Genomic DNA, 18347 nt, shown 5'->3' with positions numbered 1-18347 from the left:
TTATGATTTCAGAAATCGCATTGGCAACGTTGGAATATGAATATTATTCTAATTCCTAACGGTATTCTGTTCTGTATTTGAGTATTCAGGTGAAATATTGGTTTTCGTTTCCGATGACACGAGGCACCGGTGTTTGTGATGTTGATTTAAGTGGCCAAGCGATATATTGCTTTGTGAATGATTTGTTTGTTTATTTATTGGATGTATTGTTCGTATCACAAACGTTGATTTACATTTGATTCTGTAGACACCGCTTACTTTTCTCGTATTTTATTTCTAGAGAAAATATTTGTTGCACAGACATGTGTTTTTGAGTGAAATTTTCTTAACATACCTATTTAAATAGGATTAAATTACAAAACGTCAAAGTCGCGAATAAAGTAAACAACTTACAGAAATCTGAGTAATACTGATCAATTTCCAATTCCAAGAATTCCATCATTCCAATATCTATTGTAAAGTATAACAGAATATGAAGCTATTTCACCTCACGTCCCGTTACATCTACTCCAGTCTCGTACTATGCAAATTACTCGACGATAATGCGTAGCCCACAGTCTATGGACTGGTCTATGGTGTTGAGGGACAGACGACAGAGGAATTTAAATACAGAGCAACAAACTTTACAGCGTCGCTGCTGTTGAATAAATATGACAAGAAAATTGCTTTTCAAAATCGTTTTTGGTCGCAGGGTCAATGAATCGAACCCACCCTGTATTATCGTTTCATGAGTTGGGAAATGTTAACTGATATTTTTGAATTAGTTAGAATGTTAACTTTTTTGAAAACTATATTCGTCATGACTGATATTCCGATATTCCCACGGGAGTGGAGCACTGGGATGTAACTAGTAAGTAATAATGATGATCAAATATTTAAATTTATTTTCAAGCGTGTAACTTTTTTTCTCTAATATCCCTTGTACCTTGTACCATACTAGAGTACAGAATACTTGTACAATCGGACGTGCGCAGGCGACATTCAACTTTCCTAAGCCGAGTTCCACTGTTTTTGTCATCATTGTGACCAAGGTTTTGTTCTTTTTGTTTCCGTATTATTTTGCCGCCATTTCACTTTTTTTTCTTTTTATAATAATTTGTGAGACACTTAAGTAATTACATTAATAAGTTTAAAGATAAATATATATTTATTTCCTTATCATTGAAATAACACATAAGAAAATAAACATAATTTTAATACATAACAATACATAATTTTTAAGATCAATACTTATTTTTTGAAGTGCCATCGATAGAACGAAAAATAATATTTTCTTGATTTTATTCTTTTGTCTCTAGTAATTCAAATTATGTCTTTCCATATTTTATTGAGAATATTCTCAATACTAAAATAATTAACTAAAACTTTTTAAAATATGGATGTAGATGTAAAATGTGGATGTATATACATAGCATACACATAATGTTTAATTGCATATATGTAAATTTACATTATTTTAATGTTCATATAAATATTATTTAAAACTTGTTTGTTTTTGTTTGGAAGAACTTTATTGCACATCACTATATTACATAGTATAAAACAAAGTAATTACCCGCTGTATGTCCAGCAGACTGTATGTATGCAATGTTTAATATTATGCCACGGATTTTGATGCGGTTTTTTTAAAGAAATAGTGTGATCGCTGAGGAAGGTTTAGGTGCATAATTTATTATGGTATTACTCGAGCGAAGTACAGAAATTGAAGAGTAACTTACAGGCAATGGCGAACTTATCCCATGAAGAGATCTCTTCTAGTGAACCGGTAAGAGAAAAATACAAATTTGGGCTGTATAGAAACAAGAAGATATTTTTTTCAGTTTCGTATATTAAATGTTAATTTTAGGTAGGTCTAAGAGACAACTCTTTCAGCACATAGTGAAAAATCTCCGTAACCTAATTTTCATGTCATTAGTGGTACATTGCATAAATATCTTCTCACGTTTGCCGTAATAGTTGACACGTTTATGTGTAATAAAATAAAATTGTTCTCTTTATTACAACTGTATTAAATATTTCTGTTACGAATCGGGCATTCATGCGATAAATTGTTTAAAACTGAAAAAATGAGATAATAATAAAAATATCTTTGTCTTGTTTAGTTAGGTGAATTTGTGGTATCAAATACTTGTATTATATTGTGTATTTCTTACAATAATATGTACAAATTAGTTGACAAAATGTCGCCATTTTAACTATTGAATCATCAACAGAGCATACATTATATTATATTTATCTATAAATGTTAATTGACATGGTAGGAATACAACAAAATAATAAAATCAGTATGTACCTAGGTGATTCAAAATGGTGATATTAAATTTAAATTCCTATTGCTATATTTGACCAAATTTAGTTTGAAATTCAAAAAATGAACTAACCGATGTCAATTTGTAACTTCAATTCCAATCTCATAGACTATTGATATGAAACAATAAAATGACATTCAAATTTAAATATTTTATGATTTGTTTTTTTTTTTACATTAACCGCGGTCTTCACCCCTTACAACCCCGGAGCTCGCTAAGATGAGAGAGAGGTTATTTTAGGATATTATCTGACGTTGTACCTCTAGTTCAAAACTTTATCGATCGATTTCGTAATCCGTAAAAGGGATACAGTTAACTGACCTGTTCCTAATGAGCGAACCCTCTATAACTCTGTAGGTATTGGCTGATCGCCAATAAAGACTTTTGTGGACAATCGAAAACTGCCGGTGAAAGTTGTGAGAGCCGTTAATAATTTTCGCTTTGTTGAAATCCCTATTTATATATATTATAATGAGTGGAAATTTAGCTCCGGGATGTTTTTTACTCAATTACGCAAAATCCTTATTGTTGAAATGTAGCAAGTACCTAATTAATATTTCAAATAATTAGGGTGGATTTCATCGTCTATTTTGACGTTAACTTTAATGTGCGCAGAAAAAGGCAAAGAAATCCATTTTGTCTAAACGTCAGCGGCGCGCCGGTTAAAATCAACGTCAAATTTGACAGAGCAACTCTCCATTAATCTTAATTCTACGAAGCATTTAATCGATATAAGATTTCACCGAAAACTCATTGTTCGATATCAATATCTACAACATTACAACAGCGAGCTATTCATTCCGTTTGTGTTGGTTTTCCTAGTAAATGTTATTGTAGCATGTCACCAACTTTTGTCCACGTGAAATTCCCATCTACCCTATGTCCTGTGTCGAAGTTTTGGGAAGATTGAATGTACACTCATCCATGGGGCGTGAAGAGATAACAAACAAACTTACTTTCGCATTTATAATATTACTTAGGAAGATAGGTAGAAATATTAAAAATTATAAGTAGAGGAACTTTTACCGAAAACCTATTGTGAATATATCAATGCTAAAGATTTTTTTTAACTTTTTCCAATAAGCTTCTTATAAGATTCGTTCATTACTCGATCAAAAGTGTTTATTCTAACGACATTGGAATTTTCTCGGGTTTGTATTGTCAAAGTTTAGGAAAATAACAGTCGATTTGAGTACGGCAAGAAACATCAAACTTTTAATAATCCTCTTATATTTTTCTTCCAATTTATAATACCGTTTTTGTAATACAATTCGTTAAGCTTCCTTTGTTTTTTTAAATCGTTTATTATTTCACTTTAACTCTAATGCTTTTAAAAGGGATAAAACAAATAAAGCATTCATTGTTTATATCACAACTAGATTTTTTTATAACGCTCATTCTTGCATCGACATTCAGCACGTTTTCGATAAAATATAAATAAAACTGTGTTTATTAGATAAAGCTCGGCGAGGCATATGGCATTGAACGTAATTCATCGCGCAACCTATATTGATAGAGCATAGTAGAGTTAACAGTTAAGTGATAATTCCAGCGCTATCTGGTGGTTACCGGTTAAACGATAACACAGCTTGCACTCGACTCTACATTGCTTCGAAAGTTTATTAACCGGCTCTACGTTTGTTTGTACAGTAAATTAAGTGAAAGCGCTATTTATTTTGATGTCAATGTCAATAAACTGCTTCCATGTTGAAGCTTTGATATAAATTTCAAGGTAAATATTTATCAAAGCTGTAACTGTAGTATCTGGTCCTGGGCTCTACATTTTGGTTCCCAGTTCCGCCGCTAGATGCGCCACTGTGCAGCCATGGAGTGAGATTCAATATGGCGTCGCCATTCGCCTCTGGAACAGGGCGGGGAGTACAGTCACCGATCGACTTTACAATATACCTACGCGTATTTTCGTTGGAACATCGTTTACTGACTCGAACGCGAGTGATATAGTGAAATAATCTAGTGTTTCAGTGTTAGTTCCAGCTGTTTGTGTTATTATTTGTGCATAATGGTGGGTTTGTGGTGAAAAACGTGAAAGGATTTTAGGGTAACAATGTCTAGCAGTTGACATGTTTATCTGTGTCGTGTGTGAAGATTTTCCCTTCGCGTGAGTTGTGTGTGTGTGCGTGCTGGCGCTGTGTGCGTCGCCGTGGACACGAGTCGCGAGGATTCCAATGATGGATTGCTTTTCCATGGACGTATAGGTAAAAATCACTTGTTAATGTATTTCACTGCTTGCAAAGCGGACGTCTGTAACGTGTCTGCTACCACTCCGTGCGTTGGAATGCTTTGTTTTATATCGTGTCTCTTTATTTCGCTATTGAGTAAGGATCCTTGAATCGATAGGGATAACGTGGCTCTAAACGTACGTACAGCTTTCTTGTTTTCTAGTTTCTTTATCGCGATAAATGAGGTTGCTCGGACCTTGAGTCGCCGAGATCTTACGAAATATTTTCCTCGTCGGTTCATTGTTTAAATCGTCGTTATTTTTATTACGTTTCTTTATATTTAAATGCCAAAATTCTACTTCAATAAAAATCCAATTGGGATCTAATTATGTGTCAACTTTAATTTTATTATATCGTATTATGTTTTGCTGTATTGAAAATAAAGCAAAACTCTCACGTCTCTCTCTCGGTGTAAGCTTTTTATCAAAGCAATTCACACGCACACACAGTGTTTCTTATTCCATTGAATCTTAATTCATTACATTCATGCGGAGTCGCGAGAGAATATAGTTCCCCTCGCTCGTAGCTGCTCTGGTTATCAGCTTACAAAATGTTGAGAGTCCATCTCGCTCTAACGTGAAGTTAATTTGAGCAGTTCGTCTCTTTCCGACGCATATTGCGCGTTTTTCTTCTTTTGCAGCGTCATATGTCAGTGTTGGGACAAGAGCTGTGGAGCATTTCGGAAGTATAGTGTCTTTTAGAATTCGTGTTGGCGGCGTGACGTAATTGATTGAAGGTCTTTGTTTAGGGGTATGTTTGGGGGTTGTTGGTACCTGTGGGAGGTTCTGCGCAGGGAGCCGCGCAGTCATCCTCCAGGCAGAGCCGGGGTTACACGTGCTGTCCTGACTCGCGGATGCCGCCAATCGCGATTCTATTGTTCCGAAAAGTGCACTAATTTAACTGAACACGGATTGGTTCCAGTTTCACCCTCAGTGCTTAATAGGTGCCGTAAGTTGCTTAAAGCGTTTTGTATTGATGATTTTGTCCAAATATTCAACGTCAATGCAAAATTCTTGTATTAAAAAATATGTTTGTCATGATGATGTAAGTACCTAACCATGTTTTTATCACACGGAAAATCAAAACAATGCAACAAACGCAAATAACAATAACGATCCTTGAAATACCAATAAAATTAACAGCGCATGCAAACGAAGCTTGAAAGAAGACAGCTGAACGGACCATAAATAAACAATATTCATAAAAATCTGCAAGTTTATTGTCAAGCAGTACGTGAATATGTAAATATAAACTATATTTTAAGCGGAATACTGAATTTGTTCGCTAGCAGCGAGGGCGCCTAAGCGCAAATGTCTTCTATATTGTTCATAGGTCTGAACTCATTATGCAAAGCGAAATGCCGTATTATGCAGATGATAACAATAATTATATGGAATTTATTCTAATACCCAATGTGGGAGAAAGAAATGTACTGTACTCCGGTTCATCAGTAAAAGTAGCTCATATATCAAAGAATATAACCTCTTTAGGATTTTTTCCTTGAGTCCATCATGGAAACTAACGCTTAGAGCTTTCCGATTGTCCATAAGTGTCTGACGAATTTTTGCATTGTCTATTATTCTCGACACCGACCACGACTTGACTTTACATCGCATTATTTTCAACATAAGAATAGTCAGCAAAATAAAATGTAATCTGTATGCGCATCATTAGAGTTTTATTTACTTGGAGAAAATTCTTATCGGCTCTGTCGCCAAGTGGTTGCCACGTACAAAAAGCAAAAGAAAAAAAGCATGCAGACAGGAAAAGAAAACAATATAGAAAAGAAAAATTGGGAATGGTGAATAATGACTCGGTCAAAATGATGAAACAGGGATAATGGAAGGAATAGACGAAGGAAAACTAGTAAGTACTCATAGTAATATAAATAAAGACAAAATATTATTCTAATTATTCCCCTACGGAATAAATATAAACAAAGATTGATGGAAAAAGTAGATAATGTGTGAGAAATATGCAATGTGAAAAGCCATAAAACACGGATGGAATCAAGTTCCTAATTTTACGTACGTGGTACAAGATTAAGTATTACGAGTTGCTTAACTTGGCCTCGTAATCTTGCATGTAATTACTGTCTCACTGTCTCGGGTGTTTTATGTTTCACTAAAATGTCAAAACCATTATATTAATTGACTCGATGTAGTAACTTACTATATTTGATCGTCGATTTTGAACTGATTGAATTGCTGTTATTAGTTCATTTACGTGATAGTATTATAATTTATCTATTTCATATATTCCCTACTCCTTGCTTTAAAAATGTAGTCATAATTTTAAATAACACTAGGTGATTTTGACGAAATAACACTACACCTAGAAATTGTATTAAAATTGTAGTAACTGACCCCGTTCTTCATAAACAAGATGTTTTGTCTCGTTTGTGTAAATGTCAAATTTTGTAAAATGCGATAGTAGTAAAACATACTTTAGCTAGATATGCTTTATATTTTTTATGAATAATAGGGTAATAGTATTGTTCACAGTAAATATGTTTTCATTTACTAATCTTAAAATGTAACAGTTTTATGATAACGTACAAATTGAGTAGAATTTTAGCCAGATTCAAAGCGAATGCACTATTGTATGATTTGTTAAATTGATACTCCAATAAATGTGTTGCCCACTGAATAGATATTTATTAAACAACAAATATATTCATCAGTGTAATTAACAATATTCATTTATAAAGGTGTCTTTTGAACTTAAACCACATGCTGAAGTGTTTAGACAATTGTAATTATACATAGGGGCTTCCACTTTTAATTACACTTAAACTAAAATAGTATAATAGAATAATATCAAACAAATTAACAATATATCGGTCTTTGATAAACATTATGAAGACCCAAGGTCCACGTATGATTACTGTTATTAATTTACTTAGAAATAAAAGTTGGATATATATCTCAGAGTATTAAGCCTAATTGATTTATCACGTCGATTACAGCTAACCAATCATTATTTAAATGCAATGCGAACATTTACCTCATGAAATAACACTATATTGAATTAATTGCTCTCCAAATTAACTTTGTATAAATTTGTTTGTAGTCCAATTGATGTTATTACATTTTGTTCAAACATTTGTGTAATTTATTTGTTAAAATTGCAATATAGTTCGATTACGTACAAGTTATATTATTTTTCAATATTTTTATTACTAAAATTTAAATTTTTACTACTTTCAATCAATCAGGTATATTGTAAATAAAATTACGCAGCTGAGATCTTTATTTTTTTATATTTAAATTACTTTAGCTATGACATGACGACCTCGGTGGCGCAGTGGTAAAGTTCTTGCCACTGAACCGAGAGCTCCCGAATTCGATCCCCGGTCGGGTCATGATGGAAAATGATCTTTTTCTGATTGGTCCGGGTCTTGGATGTTTATCTATATATGTATTTATTATGAAATATAGTATCGTTGAGTTAGTATCCCATAACACAAGTCTCGAACTTACTTTGGGGCTAGCTCAATCTGTGTGATTTGTCCTAATGTATTTATTTATATTTATATGACATTGTCTGTAGAGATATTATATGTAATACTATAGACTATAATATAATGTGCAGAGTAATTTGCGAGTTAATAGCTCAAGTTCGTACAAATGTACACGTCTATGAGAACAGACATCGTAATTGCCTCTACAGGCTGATGTTATTTCATTTAGGGATGTTTATTCACAAAAAAATATTCTTATAACATTGACATTATACACGTGTATTAGAGATTTGTTTTCATAACTCTCTTACTCTTTGATTTGAGAATTTCCTTGTTGCTCTTAATACTATGGCTTCATTTAAAACATTAGCATGTACTCGAATATCTTCCTCGATTACATCAAACTAGCAATTTTGCCAGGACACTATACTAACTAACTGATTATTTCATGTTTGAAAATTAATGTGATGCCAGTTTTCAATGAAATCGACGGGAGTTCGTTTATCAACGGCCTCATAATATTATTTTTCGAATCTACAATAACATATTACCTTTATGTTATTTTAATCAAATTTTGGACCACGAAATGATTTATTTTGCGTAATATAGTTATTAAATAAAAGTAAACTAACCCAATAAGATAATCATAGAATATTTCTCTTCACAATAGGAATCTCTTCTTGTTTCGATCTCATGATGACTAACAAATATGTCTTCAACAAAGATGCCCACGACATAAAGGTAGTAAATTATACCGTACAAGATGGGCGTGCTGCACATAGTTAGCGAAGTGAGCGCTACCTCTAGTTTAATATTGATGGATCGCAGGCGGGGTCGGGCAGTGGTCTGACCTAAACTGGCTTACTTCAAACCGCCCAGATTCAGCACCATTTGAATACATTACATTGAAACATCAACATTGTTCCACTCCACTACCATCCCTGTAGAAATTTGTAGATGTCCTTTTGGGACCGGGCCGAATTAGAATATACATTTTTCGCTCCGTGTTCGCTATTTTCGCTATACATTTTTAGTAAGAGACAACGTCAAATTTAAATAGTGTTTTTTCCCCGTTGTTCTCATTCATTTTGCTCAGGTGAACAATGGGAGAATTTTCGGAAAATATCATAACTCAACAAATAGTCAATCTAATCAAAATCAAAAATCATTTATTCAGAAAGTAGACTTTCACGGGCAATTTTAAATTATACACTATTTCTCAAATAGCTACAAAGTAATGGGTATATTTACTTTATAAAATATAAATTGATCCTACTATCATATATGTATGATAGTAGGATGAACCTATACATTCGAAATGAGAGCAACAGATTCAGATGTGTTAACTTCATACTATATGACCTCTGTCATAGGACTCGAAGTTATACTTTACAAAGTATAGTTTTAATGACTAGTAGTAGCGTTTGTCCACCAAAGGGGACATACCCACATTTCTCCCGGGACACAAAGGGAATTAATGAACAGAAACTGGTCGTTTTGGATGACGACCAGCCACGTATAAGCCGTGATTTTAATCGGCCCGTGGCAAGAAGTAAATCAACATAGTTGTGACTACTTGTGACAAGTTACGTTGCTTGCACAGAACTTACGGCTTCTAAGCAGTTATGTAATCAGTGGCTTTGTACTGTTGCTGGGGACGATGTCGACGAATCTAATATGGTTAGTACAAAATAATTATTACCATTGATTTCAGAATACAACATGCTATAACAATATTATGTAGGTATTACGAATATAGATACACTACATTAAATGTAATTGGAATTAAATCACACATCCCATCACTAAACTTTATTACTAGATACCATAGATAAAATAAGAATATAAGGTTATTGCCAGAGGTAAATACGAAAGATATACCTAATAAATAAATAAAGGTAAGGTTTTAAAATTGAAAAGCTTCGAATGGAATTCCGAGTAAATATTATGAAAAACAGATTAAAACATGTTAAAACTGAACACTCTTTTCCGCATTTATTGCATGTCACTTCTCTATTAAAATATTCTGAAATATACAAAATGTTTTCGCATTTTCGAACACAATCATTCGATTCAATTGCAGCCGCAAAAATAAATTAATGAGTACTGCGGTTGTTTGTCGGGTGATTGTGTGCGCTCCGCTATGAAATAGAAAAAAACATGGAGTTTTGCCGCCATTAATGCAAATGTACCTACTTTCTGTAATCTTGACGCAAAACGTCACTTTCATAAAATGTTCTCATGATAAATTTGGCCACTTTCGCATAACGTCACTGACACTTTCGTAAAACCTTATCACATTAATTACGATTTTTTTGCCAAATGTCATTAATTTGACAGTTATACAATGCGAGTATAGGACTTGCGAAGACGACTGTTGGCTTGATTTCTTTATTGAAATTCATAGTTGTAATCCTCATGGGTGAGAGTCGTGATCGTTACATGGAATAAAATACATAGACGACTTTCTTGACTCTATTAATGGAATGGAGTGGTTTTCCTTCTCCATTTTATATACAAGTTGATAATAATCTAGAATGCAGTTTTCTGTTTCCCACGTTTCCTCACCTTGTTTTCCTTCACCGGAAGCAAGTGGTGATCAATGAAAACTACTACACATGGTATACACCAATCTGATTCATGTGTAGTAGTTTTCATTGATCACCAGTTTGTATAAACTCAAGCGACACCAGTAGGATTCGGACCTGGGAATGGTCCCAGAACCAGAACCGAAAGGTCGGTTCACAGTCTTTACCATTACACCACTGCTTCAGGTAGGCACTTTCCTCTTTATCGTATTTATACACGTTAACATAACTCGATTCGCATTTAAGTGTTACGTAAAACGCACATTTGTCAACATCTTGAATAAAAAACTACAGAATAACAAAACAACTTATGCGAAGCCCAACGACTCAACTTTCTCGTTAATCATTTCTTGAAGTGAGATCTTAACGCACACATTGAAAATTAAGTGTTGAAAGAAATGATATCAAGTACTCTCGAGAAATGATTTACGAAGCCTATAACTCTGACTGAAATTGGCTTTTAGCCATTTAAGTACGAAAACCCAGTAATTGGTTTACGCTCCAACAGCCGTTTCACAGCGAATAACATTGAATATTACTATATCACTCGATCCAACGTTCGATTTAACAATAAATCGTATCGTATCGACAAATTCAAAACATTGTTTCGCATAAAAATACAACAGAATTGTACGGGGAAATCCTTTAAATATAATATTGCGTTGAAAGGGTCGTAAACTCGTAATTCCGATTGGAATGTGGATATTTTTTAGCGGGAAGTTAATATTTATGCGATGGCTGGTAAATATTTGGTCTGCTGTAGATAAATTGTTATTTTTAACCAACTTAAAAATTAGAGGCTGTTCTATTCTATTTCCTCTTATTCATAAAAAATTTAGCACACTTTAACCTGAAGTATATTTTATGTCTTTGTCCATGTCAAATACTTAATTGTAAAATGTGATAGTAAGGTGATAAAACGTATTTTACCATTTTTATAAATAAGAGGGCAAGTGTACAATTTGTTTGATTATTTTTGGAATTTAAATTTATTAGATTAAGACGACGCGCATTAGTTGTGTTGTGTGTGATTAAAATTAAGCAAATATTTTGATGTAGAATTTTTATGTGTTGTAAGGGTTATATTTTATTCATTTTAGAGTATCCGTTTACGAAAACAATATATGGGCAGCCATTTAGGTTAGTATCCGTTTCGAACGCGGACTTCCGACATTACGTCACACGTAGAGAAACTTGTTACGACAGCGAGCACGTGGGCTAATGAAAAAGGCTTCTTTCTCACGCAGCACGGTACATTGAAATAAAAAAAAAACACTGATTCAAATTAGATAGTACGATGTTCAAACGTGAAAAATTTTGGAATTATTCAACTCTTATCGACTACCCGTGTATTTGAATTATTTTTCGTATAAGAAAAATAATTTACGTTTCTGCATTCTCGTTTTTTCTCGTTTCAAACATGCATTCTTTCTAATATTAAAATAAAAATCACGAGCTATTAAACTTAAAACTTGAACTTATATCGAATGAAATCAGTTGGACGTGCAACCTCTAATAAAGAGTGGAAGATAATGCCTTAGGAAAAATCAGCTCTAAGTTGCTCTGAAGTCTCGTAAAGTGGTGTGCTTAATGCCTTTAAAACGAAAGCAAAAACCGATCAGCCGAGTAGTTTTATCGACAAAGAGTAGTTTCAATTTAGTACTTTAACATATAAGGTTTTTCCAAGTTTATACAGGATACCTCTGTCTAATTTGAGCTTTCTTGGTTTCTTCCTCAGCCATAGAGGGGCTGAGCCTAGGAAGCGCTTTTTTTTCTTCTCTACTTTGGCATCCTTAGTTGTTATATCCGTGGCAAGCATATGATCCTTGACGACATGTTGTGGCTTCATGAAGCTCAACTTGGATTTGCCCCTAATGCCAAACTCCTCATGCTGAAAATATATGACTGTACGATTATTTCAGCAAGCACCGATTCCACTGCGTCTCTCGAATTGTCACTAAAGTTAATATCACAGCTTACAACAGTCACTTCATAAATTAAAACGGATTATCATTCACAGAGTTCCCGGCTTGTGTCTATATTTCAAACTATTTAACGTCTCATTGTTCTGTTATGAGATTAAGTTTTCAACATGGACTAATATTTGTTTTTCTCTACAACATAAATAGAAGTGTTCACTTTGACAGATGGAGAATCTGGCTTGTATATTTACGAGTCTTTTTATATTTTTTTATTTATGGGTAGTCATCAACTTGAGAAAACAGCCTTGTAATAATACTGATGTAAAAACAGATTTATGTAATATTCATAAAACATTACTAGACTGAACGTTAAATAGGTACTTTAAATATAAAACAAAAGGTTCTTTACTGTAAAGGTACTTTAGTGTAATTAGTGTTCAAAAAATAAAGTTTCTTAATTTTATAAAAATGGTTGGAATATTCTGGAAATAAAATATTACAACATTTAAGATAATGTTTTCTTCATGGAGCTGATTAGAAAGTTTTTGTGGAGTACTCTGAGAACAACCCTATATACAGGGTTACGGTATCTAACGCATAACTTTCCAAAGGCACATAAGGTACATAGATACTAACATCTTTTGTTCTACGATTTTTGTCTGAACGTAATAAATACAAAATTTTTCCTTTTTTTAGTTTTAATGTCGTTTCTATAAAACACTATATGTTCGATTCCGCTACATAACGCTACTGTACTGTCTAGTGATGCTTACGTATTACATAGAGTTAAGATGTGTAGATTCGCAAATTATATTGTTTTATGATGTACCCAAGTAGTGTTTAGGAGTTTTGCTTTTGATACCAGTAACCCTGTATAGCTCGCAATTCCTGCGGAAGCAAAGACGTGATACAGCGAGTAGATCTGTATACCATCTCACTTCGAAGTCTATGTGTCATAACCGCCGTTCAATACCCATAGTTTTAGCACTTATGACGCAATAAGAAAAACACGTGTTAAGATGGAGTGAATGCGTTGGAGCGATGTTAAATGCTTTACGAGCGAATCTCACAGTCTTATCTCGGAAACTCCGCATTTGTCGCGGAGACATTCGCTGACGTCACAGTTGTCGTTCACTGCACTGAAGAGTTCCTGCAGTATCTCTTTTATCCTTGCATGTTTCTAGTGCATTCGGGGTTGTGACGCCATAAAACCCAGCGTAAACATTGGTTGCGGTTTCCAAAATAACACATCTAATAAATATGTATAGTCTGCAAATGATTGTTATTATTTTTAGGCAGTGCCTACATTACGTCTGCAATTACGTAAAAGCATTATAATCTTAGCATTCAGTAGATATTCATACTAATATTATAAATGCGAAACTTATAGTTATATATCTGTCTTCCTGTCTGTTTGTTCCGCTTTCACGTCTGGCTGGACTAGTATACACCTCAAACATAGACTACCTATTTTTTTTAAAATCAATCCCTAATGACTATAATTGGGGATGAAAGTTTGTATGAAAAACATGTCTGTTTCGCTTTCACACATAAATTCACGCGGGCGAAGCCCGGAAATAAATAGTTATTACTAACTTATAATAAATATGGTATACTCCTAGATTCCCGCAAACAGACGTGAGAATAATGATCATACATTTCATAAACAAATGAAAGAAAACAAACAACGTTTCTAAGTTAAACCATTTCGTGGAACAAAACCAATCCACATGTTTTGTCAGTGCCCAGACAGACATCGGAGCAAACATATCGAGGCACTCAACAGAGATCGATGATCTGTCGGATATCACGTTTTATTGTTAGAAAACGCAGCAACACGTGCAACTACATACTTCCCTCTCTTTTCCTCACACAGCGAAAGTCAGCAATGAAAACCGCAATATGTCACTCTCGCGTTGACAGATGCGATGTGCAGTTGATCATTTAGTTCTCTATAAATTCACTTGAAACAAATGAATTAATTTTGCTTTCGTTTGGTTGGCTCTGTCGTGTTAAATGTGACATGGTACTGAAGCGATGCACGATTTGAACTCAATTGCATGAAACGGATGCGTTTTGACACCGATCTGGAGTGTATTTCTGTCAAATAAAGGTTTTGTTTTGATAAAAGTGTTTTATGATTTTATGTTTTTTTTTTTAATGACTACTAGAGACATCACTATTTACCTCTTCAGGTAACTGTACAGTTTTGCTAAATACAATCTAAATCTAATCCTGTTATTCATTAAAAGGTAATACATACTCTAAGCTAATGCTGCTAAAGTTAACTGTAATTTGTTTTGTCTCTTTCTGTCAATTTGAAATATTATAAAGTGCGATAGTAACAAAACATATTTAAACAAAGTATTTTTATATGTTTAACTTTTTTTTACGAATAACAGAGTAAATAACTAAAGATTCGTTTAGAATATCAAACACAACCTAATTGGCTTCTAAAATTCAAACCCATTTCATGTTTAACAACTGAAGTTAAATTTATTGTCGGCGGAACTTGAACCTAAATTAGATACTTAAGTTACTGTTACTGTTTGATGCCAAGTGGCGGCCCTAGATTCCCAGGGGCGTCCAATCAGAAGTCCGCAATTGTACATTAAACTGGAGGTAAAGTTACCCAACGTGGACTTAACGGCGATATTTCTTTTGCAACAAAAATCGCCAGGTTGATGTGTAGTTGATTATATCTACTTACAGAGATTTGCGAATGTGTTTCCGACTTCTAGAATGGAGATTTAACTTGTTATAACTTGTTATTTATTAACTGTCACTCTGAGAAACTGCGGACGTGGGAAAATCGGCAGATGGTGCGAAAACGGTGTTTTTGCAAAGCGATTAAGCGTAAATTGGCGGATAATATTTTCCGCGGAAACAGACATCGTCGGCGAAATTGAGCGCGAAAATATTTGCTGGCATTTTTGTTATTTATAGTCCCGTTTTACACAATTCAAACCTTAGATTTAATTACTTAATAGCTTACGAACGTTAATAGGCTAGGTAATCCGTGTTAAGATTATTATTGTTGATTTAATTCCACCAATAAAATATTTTTTGTTCAAATGTCGTATATTTATTGAAACTTTTTCTTATCAAGGATTAATAAATGAAGTTTAGTACAGGTATGGAAGGTGATTTGCATTGTGGATCGACGTAAATGGTTTTATTCCTGGGTATAATTGTATTTGCCAGGCGTAAGCCCTTCTCTGGGTGTGGGCGAACTTGGATTCGTAGTAAACGTCACAGTTTAAATAACACAATTATCTAGAAACTGCTGGCTTTACTTAATGATATCCTGATGATATAAAATTAAAACAGTATTTATGAAAATAGTTAAAACATATTTAAAGCTTGCTCGCTTTAATGCTTTACTTGTTTTAATAAATAAGGGGGTAAATATGAATTAATTTTCTTTAAATATGAAAAAATCTATAAGTATGAAAATATTTCCTTCCTTCCTTGTAGTAGGAAAAATTAAATCGTGTTTAAAACTAGGTACATGATATATAATGAGTTAAAAAAAATAAAGTGAAAGTTGTCAACAGCACAATAAAGTTGTGCATAAACAAAGCCACAATATTTATTTACTCGAGCAGTAAACGTTTTCATCAGATTCACATAGTTTTCATTGTTTGATAGTCCTACTTGTTTTTGCCCGCGACTTCGTTTGCATAAAAATTACACTATTGTTACAAGGTCAAAAATGTACCCTACATTTGATGAGTGAACCGTACGTTTTTAGGGGACAACTTTCATTACTACAAAAATACAATATTATAATGTGGAAGTACCTATAGCGAATAATATTTATATATTATTTTAGTAAATAATATATAAATATTAGTCGCTATGCTTGCACATTTAACAATCACTTGAAGCTACTTAACCCCCTGACGAAGCAAAATTGATCGGCACGATTTTAATACCCCATAATGGGGTCCCGACGACCCAAGTGCGGGGCGATCGGGAATCAGGTCACACATATAATTGATGGGTTGTGATATAACACAATATTGAATCGTTATTGTGTCGAGTGAGCAACACAATCATTTGAATATGGAATGTGATACGATTGGTGGATTACACACGCATACACTCACACATACTGTATTTATACTGTGCCAACACGAATGAAAATTTAATGACATGATCTCTGCATATATGCAATAAAACACATGCCTACTTAAATTTTTCACCCTACCGTGCATTGCATGTAATGAAAAAATGTTAAGAACTTAGTTATGGATATATTCTTACTAAAATAATAAATATATTAGGACAAATCACACAGATTGAGCAAAGTTCGAGACTTGTGTTATTGGATACTAACTCAACAATACCATATTTTATAACAAATTCATATATAGATAAACATCCACGACCCGGATCAATCAGAAAAAGATCATTCATCAGTCATTTTCCATCATGACCCGACCGGGGATCGAACCCAGGACTTATCGGTTTAGTGGCAAGAACTTTACCACTGCGCCACCGAGGTCGTCAACCTTTCCTTAAAACCAACTAAAACGTTAAAGTACCTAGTCCAAAATTGTGGATGACAAAAGACCTACCTGCCATGCGCATTATCAACGTATTTAAAATATAATAAAACTGCGGATTTTTAGTATAAAACCTAATAAAAGTTGAGTAATATTTTGTGCCCGCGCCAATGCCATTCGGCATTTCTTCGGGAATTTATTCAAAGCGCCCGATTTGTTAGTTAGTTAACTATGAGTATATGAGTATTTAATCCTAATCCTAATCCTAACTTCCTAACTGATACTTTAAATGCGATAGTGAGTTTGTTTGTTACCTCTTCACGCTCTATCTGCTCAACCAATCTTATTGAAATTTTCTATACATTTGAAGTATGGAGAAGGACATAGAGTACTGTTCATCCCGGATAAATAACTGTTCCCGTGGGACAATTACGCGGGTGAAGCCGCGGTCAAAATCTGGTATAATACAAGTATTAATTACCAAGTGCTTTAATTTACAAATGAAATTCTGTTGATTCTGTACAAGGAGTGACGAACAACAGTATTAGTCAGTTTTGGGCTCGAGCGCTCTAGGCTCCATGTAAATAGAGCCTACAAGTTGTTATCTCAAAGTTCTCGGCCTACTTAGTTTGGCGAAGAAACTTCCATTTGATGTGTCGCAATGACAAAGTTTCCGCACACTGACTTCACTTTGGTTAATATAGAAAATTATGCTATTATAGTTATGTTGTAAAGAGGTTTTTCTCGTTCATCATATAAGAATTGACTAAAATATATATTTCTAGAGGAATTATGTAGGGACTAGCTACGCCCCGGGCTTCGCTCCCGTGGAAATTTCGGGATTACATTTACGGGTTACATTTTAGCCGTGTAACGAATTTCATAACAATCCGTCAAGTAGATTTTGCGGGAAAGAGTTACAAACAACGCACATAAAAATACATCCTCACTAACTTTCGCATTTATAATATTAGTAGGATTGATGATGTTACATTTGTATATTATGTGCTCAGCATCAGGCAAAATATATCTCTTTCAAGATACAACTTCAAGATAATTTAGATTCTTAGAATGTTAATTAACTGTTCAAAGTTTTTTGTCTCCGTATAATCGTCACGTTCCACAGTGCAAACAAACTTTTTTCTTCCACTTTTAACATCATAATCGTGTGCAAATCCGATTATTACGTAGGTGGTCCCATAATATATGGTTTGTCCCGACTTGTCCGTCATTTAATTAATGTTTCCTGCAAGCAGCACCTGCTTAGTCGTGTAAAAGCTGCATTAAGGCCGTATAAGGCAACGGGCGCTCATC

At 33.9% G+C, this 18347-nt stretch overlaps 1 protein-coding gene across 2 annotated transcripts in view; it reads left to right on the top strand.

Moving 5' to 3' along the window:
• Positions 1 to 4156: 4156 nt before the first annotated feature.
• Hers (Histone gene-specific Epigenetic Repressor in late S phase) overlaps positions 4157 to 18347 on the top strand; it is a 154303-nt gene continuing 140112 nt past the window's right edge. For both annotated transcript variants that reach the window (XM_053752784.2, XM_053752783.2), the window contains exon 1: positions 4157 to 4525. The gene's annotated coding sequence lies outside the window, so the exon portion shown is untranslated. The remainder of the gene's footprint in view (positions 4526 to 18347) is intronic.

This window comes from Plodia interpunctella, chromosome 12, assembly GCF_027563975.2.
Source record: "Plodia interpunctella isolate USDA-ARS_2022_Savannah chromosome 12, ilPloInte3.2, whole genome shotgun sequence".
NCBI lineage: Eukaryota > Metazoa > Arthropoda > Insecta > Lepidoptera > Pyralidae > Plodia > Plodia interpunctella.
Note: the sequence above shows the minus strand (reverse complement) of the source record. Positions and strands in the feature narration are given on the sequence as shown.